Here is a 9096-nt window from a genome sequence, read left to right as displayed (position 1 = left end):
TCGTCTCAGGAGCCCTTCCATTTTCGGCTACAGGGAGAGGGTGTCAGCTCTTATCCTGAGGACGGGTGCTCCGTTGCCCCTCCGTGGCTGTCCCGTGAAGATTTTTCCATAGCGTTTCAAAAAGGCAGGGTGGAAATTTCCAGAAAGTGATCGCCACCCTTGCTCGTGGATGGAGCTGCTTTGCTAGGCCTGCTCACCAGGTCACGTCCTTCATTAACAGTGATTTAATTTCAAGTTTGAAGCTCACAGCTTTCCACAAGGGAGGGGCAGCTCCACAGCCATCCCACCAAACGGTGTAGCGGCAGACGCCTCACCTTATCTTATGCTTGGATCTGGGCTGAGCCTGGGGCTTTCTCCTTCCCTCTTTCCTCCCAGTGATGGACAGGGATCAGATAACAAGGGAAAGAAAACAGGTGTTAAGACTATGATCTTGTGTGATGATGCATCATGGTGTGTGACTGAAGGCACGACGGTTGTTTCTCACTTCTCTGTCTAGGTCCGGATCATTTACTTAAGAAAGCTTTGCTATATTTTTCCAGTTTTCTTAACACCGTGAAGGATTCATACGCTCTAAATGCTGCAGTGTTACTGACATACTGATAGAAAGCATATCCTGAACTACTTTGTCTTCAGCTTTCACTCAGTTCATGTCCTTCAGACACACTGGATGGTTTCTGAGAAGCATAATTTCATGGCACTCTTTGCAGTATTCAGGTTTTAGGCATTGATTTACATACACACCTCTCTGTGTTTACCATGACAGTAGCACAATTTCATGGAATCACAGAATGCCTTGGGTTGGAAGAGACCTTAAAGACCATCTAGTTCCAACCTCCTGGTTGCCATCCACTAGCTCAGGCTTCCCAGGGCCCCGTCCAACCTGGCCTTGAGTGCCTCCAGGGATGGGGCATCCACAACTTCTTTGCGCAAACTGTCTTGGGGGCTCACCACCCTCTCGGTGAAAAATTTCATCCTAACATCTAACCTGAATCTCCCCTCTTTTAGTTTAAAGCCAATTCCCCTTGTTCTGTCACTATCAGGCAGTGTAAAAAGTCAGTCCCCTCCTGCTTATAAGCACCCCTCCTGTCATGCTATTGCAACTTTGACATGTAAGATTTTGTTGGCCAAAGAAAATAATACACAGTGGACATACACTGTGAACATGTCCTACAAAAACACTTTTTAAATACATTCTTCAGGTCTTTTCCATTAAGAGGTTATGAATATCAGTATACTAAACATTTTAAGATACTGTATAAAAACAGGATGAATAGGGGAAATTGCTGCTTTCTACAGATCTTCAGGAATTTCACTGGATTTCACACGAGCTTGCCTGTAAGGGTGGAGTGGGAAGAGGAGTGCTCCCTTTGACTCCTGACAGTAGCACTGTGGTGAGCTGTTCATGTTTTGTTGGCACACCAAAGCAGAAGTTCCAAAAAGATAAACTGGGGACTTGAAGTTCTCAGTGGGAGGGGCTACTGAGGGAAAAATCAGGGTAAAATATTGCTGCTTTGGGAAACCCCCCTTTTTTGCCTTTGTTATATAGAAAAGCATTATGTCAGATAACATCATAACTAGCTTAAGATTTCATTGTTCAATTGATGTGGCATAAAATGCAGTTGGAATACAACGTAACTCCACTACAAATAAAGTTGTGTGTGTGGTGTTTCAATTTTTAGGTCAATTGTGCAATTATCTTTCAATCAGTGTTGCAAAGGCACACAGGAAAGCCATGCAACGATACTTGCTGTTTTTCTGTTTTTGTAGATCGGTTCACAGCCTCATGTCTGAAAGATCTGAAAGATCACAGAATCATAGAATCGTAGAATTGCTCAGGTTGGAAAAGACCTTCAAGATCAAGTCCGACTGCAACCTAACCACACTACCCTAACAACCCACCAGTAAATTATATCCCTGAGCACTACATCCATACGATTTTTAAACACATTCAGGGATGGTGACTCAACCACCTCCCTGGGGAGCCTGTTCCAGTGCTTGACAACCCTTTCTGTAAAGAAGTTTTTCCTGATATCCAACCTAAACCTCCCCTGGTGCAGCTTGAGGTCACTTCCCCTTGTCCTGTCACCTGTCACCAGTGAGAAGAGACCAACCTCGCTCTCACTGCAATCACCTTTCAGGTATTTGAAGACAGCAATAAGGTCTCCCCTCAGCCTCCTCTTCCCCGGACTAAACAGCCGCAGTTCCTTTAGTCTCTCCTTGTAGAGCATATCCTCCAAGCCCTTCACAAGCCTTGTTGCCCTTCTTTGGACCTGCTTCTTTTTTATCACTCAGTTTTAACTATTGTTGAAAAATACCTTCATAACTGTTTTTCTTGATCAGTACAAGACCTAATTAGTTTCAGTGGTTTATCACATGTAAAAAAATCTAAGCTATATTTTTCTCAGTTACTCAGTGCAAAAAGGGCCCCTTTTTGCAATGAATGCCAAGTGATCTGCAGGAAAAATGAGTAGCAGATACGAGGATTGTCAATAACTAAATGGTGGACTCCAATTAGTTTATACATTTTCGATGTGCTGAAGATTGAGAGAACAATCATTTTCTTGTAAACTCTACGTACTTGCTTATTCAACCGTATACCTCAGACCTCACTCATAAAGGATGTATCATTCCCATGTTTGTGCGATGGACTTCTCTGATACATGGTCTTACACGAAGAACAGGGTGGTGGGACTGGAATTCTGGAGGCAGTGTGCCATGAAGCTGGTTGTGACAGCCTGATTTGTGCACTCCTCTCTGAGGTCGGTGGGTTGTGGTGCTCATCTTGAAGAAACTTGAGTGCATTCGTGCCTCAAAGCACTGGTATTTCCCCTCAGTATTTCCCCTGCAATCTCTGAACCATACCAAGTAGCTAAATCTATAGGAAGATCTAAAGCAGCAAGCAAGTAGACTTTCTGGATAAAATTAATGTGATGATTTCATCACAGAATCATAGAATGGCTTGAGTGGGAAGGGACATCAAGAATCATAGAATCATAGAATCATAGAATTAGCTAGGTTGGAAAAGACCTACAAGATCACCTAGTCCAACCATCCACCTACCACCAATAACCCCACTAATCATTAAGTTCCAGCCCCCTTGCCAGAGGAAGGGTTGCCAGCTGCTAGATCAATTACTAGATCAGATTGCCCAGAGCCCCATGTAACCTGGCTTTATAACACTTCCAGGGACGAGGCATCCATAACCTCTTTGGGCAGCCTCACCAATATCTCAGTAAAAAATTTTTCTGACATCTAATCTAAATCTCCCTTCCTTTAGTTTAAATCCATTCCCCTTTGTCCTATCACTGTCTACCCATGTAAAAAGTTGATTTCCCTCATATTCATAAACTCCTATTATATATTAGAATGCTGCAATGAGGTCTCACCACAGCCTTCTCTTTTCCAGGCTGAACAAGCCCCGTTGCTTCAGCCAATCTTCATATGAGAGGTTCGCCAGCCCTTGAATCATCTTTGTGACCCTCTTCTGGACCCTCTCCAAAAGCTCCACATCTTTCCTGTGTTGGAGGTCCCAGATTGGGATGCAGTACTCCAGATGGGGCCTCAGGAGGGCAAAATATAGGTGGGACAATCACCACCTTGCTTTGGTGGCCACCCATATTCTGATGGAATCCAAGATACCACTGGCCTTTTGGTCTGCAAGCGCACACTGCTGGCTCATGTTAAGTTTTTATCACCCAGGGCCCCTAAGTCTTTCTGAAGGAGTTCTTCTCCCAGTTTGTATACATATCTGAGACTCCCTTGACCCAAGTGCAAAACCTTGCACTTTGCTTTGTTGAACCTTATTAGGTTCATAAGGGCCCACCTTTCAAGTTTATCAAGGTTCCTCTGGATGGCATCCCTTCCTTCTGCTGTATGAATCACAATGCTCAGCTTGGTGCCATCAGCAAGCTTGTTGAGGGTGCACTCAATCCCATTATTTATGTCATTGTTAAAGATGTTAAAGAGTACTGGTCCCAGGACTGATCCCTAGGGGACACCACTCCTTACCGGCCTCTGCCTGAACATAGAGCTATTGACCACAACTCTCTGGCTGTGACCTTTCAACCAATTCCTTTTCGACCAAGTAGTCCACCCTTCAAGTCCATATCTCTCCAATTTAGAGATAAGGATGTGGTGGAGGACCGTGGTGGGGGACTTGCAGTTGCCTTCCCTTTGTCCATAATTGCTGTCACTCTATCATGGAAGGCCACCAGATTGGTCAGGCACAACCTTCCCTTGATCTATCTGAGCAATCCTGGCATGAAGAAAGTTGGAGTTTAGGACCCAGAGCCTGAGTGTGGGATGAAGCAGGAAAAAGTAGGTGGGTGATTTATCCTGTTCCTGCAGCTGGCTGTCAGACCGAGTTAGAACAGCTTTGCTTCTTAGCACAGAGGCCTTTAGCAAAACACAAACCCATTAAACTGCAATATAAAAATGTTCAGCTGGCAATAGAGAAGATATATAAATAATAGAACTGCTAATAGAAATAACTGCTAGTTTTTATGATAATATTTTAATGTGTTATTTATGCAATAAACTTTTTTGTTGCCTAATACATTGGTTTTGAACGAGTTACTGTAACCTGTAATTCACTGTCTGTCTGATTGAGTCAGGTGATAAAAGACCCACTGCAACAAGCTTTGCCTTTCACATTTCTTGTCCTCTAATGGATATAATAATAATAAATGCTCCTTAATTCTTAAAGATTCAAAATCCTTCACTATGGCTGTAGACAGAATCCTTCATGTGGACTTCTTACGTAAATCAGGCTTTTGATGTTTCTAAATGATAGACCAGATCTATCATTTCATAATCAGCTTCCTGTTGGTTTCTTCTTTGAGTTTTTAACTTGCTGATTCTTTGTGAGAATTCCCATATCGATCATTTGCATTCAGAAGAAATCTTTTGCCTTCCTCTTCCCTTCACATGGGAATTTCCACAAAGATAAGGAGAAAGTAAAAGTGCAGAACAAAGAGAGTATTTTTGTTGTATTTCTCTTTATGCCTTGATCAATATTGTAATAAATGCAGTTCTCTTTCTTGAACTTAGGAAGTATTTGGTGCAACTGATTTTACAAGTGTGACAGCTATGTTTGTGGACTTAGTCTTCTGGCAAAACAGAGTGCAGCTACTGTGTTTTCAGCACATGATGATGTAGGCTTGTAAAATGTGTTTCATGCTTTGTATCTCTGTATAAAAGACCATAAAATATAACCGCTAAAATTATACGCATTTACCAGACTGAGGTAGTATTTCTTTTCTGATATTTCTCCTTGTAGACAGTATGAACTGGAGAGAGCTGTTAGATTTCTTCTGTAAACAGATGTTGAAAAATGGTGCTAAATATGACAAGGTGCTTTTTTTTTCTGGAAAGTGTGCATCTGTGGGACTCATACACATTATTGCCATCTGCAAGATAGGTCTCCAATGCCTAGTGAATGCACTCCTTTATATTTGGATATATATGCATAAGAATGCATACCAGATGCGTGTCTTTACTAATAGATGAGATTTTCTAAAGTAATTTGTTATAGTCTTTCCCTCCAGCAAGATGAATTTTAGTACCTTAATTTTTGAGGACATTAAACACCAAATTCAGTTGTGTTGTTTTTAAAATGCACCATATTCACTGTGACAACAACACAGAAAGTTGTACGGCTCTGTTTGTTGTCAAGCCAAGATGTTCAGATTGAAAGAGACAAGGGTTTTGTGATGCACTCTTTAAAACTGATTTAATCCTCACTGAAGAGTGGTAATTTTCTCACTAAATAAATAAGGTTTAATTTGTCATGGTTTCAAATACTTGCTTTTCAGCATAGGTTCTCTCTGTCTTCCATTTTTTGGAAAGAGTTTGTACACAGTTGCTAAAATGTAATTTACACTGCCTGTGTGCTTCATGTTTTGCCTCTGAGCATTTATCTGAAATTTATATTTTGGGGTTTAATAAAATAGATGGAATTCCGCTGAGGCAATTGAACAATCCTCTCTAATTTCATTAGTCAGAAGACTATAAAAACCAGTGGTCTGTATCAGACACTTAGGCTCTGACTGTGTTTTGGGATTGAGGATTGATCTCAGTTTAGACAATTACCCTAGATATGACCTAACTGGAAAAGAGGTGGGGAGATATCTACCTGTGTATCATCTCCTTTTTCCTACCTGTCCTATCTTCTGCGGTTTCCATACAAAGTGATGTACTATCCAGACAGAACAGTTATCAATAGCTTCTCTAGAACAGTGATGTTCACCATCTGCCCTGCCTGTTACATTCAGTCTTGCGTTGTTCCTGTCATAATCCTTCCCTATTTGCTTTTTTAAAAAACTTTTTTTTTTTTGAGGAGTGAGTAGAATTTGCAAATAGGATAGTGGCAGGATTTTTTGCAAGTAGGATTTTATGGCAGGATTTAAAATGGCAGGCCCTGCAAAATGGAAGTATTATCTTGCCTACAAAGTCTGAGGAGAATTTTATAGCAAGCTCCATATTTTTAGTAAGGTAGTGAAAAAGCAAATGGTAAGCGATTAAAATCGAATAGCAAAAAATGGCTACTCCTTCTGAAGATAATTGTACACTTACTTGGGTCACTAGTCTAATTTTCTGTGAACATATAACATTTAATATCCATTATCACGATTTATTGCATATGACTCACCTGAGACAGGATAATGCTAATCTTAAGTACACTAATTTGTATCACTTAGAGAAAACTATTTAGATGAGCATATGAAGTAATATAAAAGCGTGGCAGTAGTTGGAACATGATTTCTATATTAAGCCATTGTATATGTCATACAGCTTTCCTATATTTTCACTGTTGGACTTAAGCATGACAGATCTTGTTACCTATTAAATATTCTGAAACATTTGAGGAAGAGATGCTGTTTTTCTCTTAACTCTTTGTAGACTCTGAATTTGAAATGTATTTTTAGAATTGAATAAAGGATTGTAGTTTATAAAATGAGCTTTCATTCAGTTATCATAGCACCCTTGTATTTGCTTTTTCTGGAGTTTCCAAGCTTCTAATTGAAAAGAGAATGCATATTTGTTTTAGAATAGGTTCTTCTAAGGCATATTTTCTCTGAATATTTTGTACTATCCACATGCAAGGAATTAAGGAGTTTGGTAGTTCTTCAGTTGTGCTTGTTCTTATCAGTGAGAAACTGTTCCCTGTCCTGATATCTTCTGAAGGTTTTGGTAGCAACACCAGATGTTCAGATTCTGCATGGGATCTAGTTATCCCTGGTGATGTAATGACACACATGCACAGATCCATTGATAATGAGGGCTACAGCAGGGAAGCACCACAGAAACCAATACCTGTTGCAGTCACCTGTGTGGTTTCAGACCAGTCTTAACTCTTCCTTGCTTGCATGTGCCATACATCATTTGGGCTGTGCCTGAATGGCAGAGCACTTGTATTCTTTGGGAAATAATTGCATATTATTTGAAGTGACTGTTTACACAATTTTGCATTAAGAGATCTGCATGAAAGTACATGTACCTGGCTATTGCAACATGTCGATACTACCCAGCTGACTGAGCAAAGGGGCAGAGCTGCTGGGAGCTTTGCTGGCAGTTTGGAGGGAGGAGGGAGTGCTTGGAAGAACAATACTTCTGAGTCACTCATTATTTCCTTGTGCTCCAGCTGTGGTGGTGCCCATGTGGTGATGACATCTCCCAAGTACAATGTCAGGATAAACTCAGCTGCTGTCTTGAAGATAAATGATATTCCTTGATACTTCTTTTCAGTACTAGTGCTCTGCATGAACCCAGTTGTCCTGTGCGGAAATGATGTAGAGACAAAATGTATAGTAGCAGGAAGGTAAAGAGGTGAAGATTTGATGGATTCTACTTGAACACAGTAAGAATGCAGTATTTCTTTCTCTGTGGCCTTCTCATTATGAGCTGTCTTGGATTCTCTGAGGTCACGTGGAGCGTAGGACTCTTCATATTTCATCCATGCTAATAAGCTGAATGTTCCCTAGACCATTCCTTAGCATCAAGGCCAGCTAGTGTGGGACGACTCTCATCCATTCAAAACTGAGAATCTGCACTAAAAACCTGTTAGTTCAATGCTGTAACCTCTGAAACGTTGAGATTGCCAGGACAGAGCCCAAAGGGATTATTCTAACAGGTCAACCTTCTGACAGCAGACTGAGTGCCTAGGAACATTCCATGATAACTCTGAATTTACCTACACAAATAGTCTATAGTAATCTGATCTACATTCAGGATCAGGCTATGGTCATTATTTAGGTGGAATATATCCTGAAATGCTTCAGCTTTTACCATCTGCTTCTGAGCTGTAACCTTTATTTTAATTTTCAGTTTCTCAAATGCAAGTGCTCTTGATGTTTCCAACACAAGGTGACTAAAAACTTAATAATGGTTTAAGCTGATAGCAAATTGGAAGATTTAGTTTCAGCAGTTCATTAGAGAAAAAAAACTTAGCTTTTTTTCCCCATTTTAAAAAACAAACAAGAGCTGCAGATTTGATGGAAAGCACTGTGTAGAGTGCCAAAAATCTCCCAGGTTGATAATTACAGTTTCCAGAAGTACATAATCTGTTGGAACTCAGTCCTGCCGCCTGGGTAGCTACAGTTCTCTCCAAACAGTTGTCAAGCTGTCAGTCATGGCAGAGTCATGAAGGATAACACTCATTAATTGGCTATGAGACTGGAGAAGTCTAGAAAATAAAATGGATGCATAGAATCAGGTGGTGAAGTAGGGGCTGAAAATGTTTGAAAAGCATTTGCTTTTGAGTTCTGCGTTGGCATTTCAAAAAGAGTAAAAAATTGTCACGTTAATTTGACAGCATGTATATGCCTTGAAATCAAATTAAGATTCAGCCTGTTGCTGAAGTGGTAAGAATTGTAGGAATTTACCATACTTAGTACTGTGCATGACTGAATTCTTATTAGAAGCATCTGCCCCCATTACTACATCCAGGCATGAAACTCTTCAGGCTTTGATCAAATTCAAATCTTGTTTAAATTCTGTGATTCTGAACCATCTCCAATAGACAAGCTTTTTCTTATATGAAGCCAATGATTATGCCAGCTCCTCTCCTCTCCTCTCCTCTCCTCTCCTCTCCTCTCC

The sequence above is a fragment of the Numida meleagris genome, chromosome 2 (genome assembly GCF_002078875.1).
Source record: "Numida meleagris isolate 19003 breed g44 Domestic line chromosome 2, NumMel1.0, whole genome shotgun sequence".
NCBI classification, from domain to species: Eukaryota; Metazoa; Chordata; class Aves; order Galliformes; family Numididae; genus Numida; species Numida meleagris.
The sequence above is the reverse complement of the archived record's forward strand: the minus strand, read 5'-3'. Positions refer to the sequence as shown.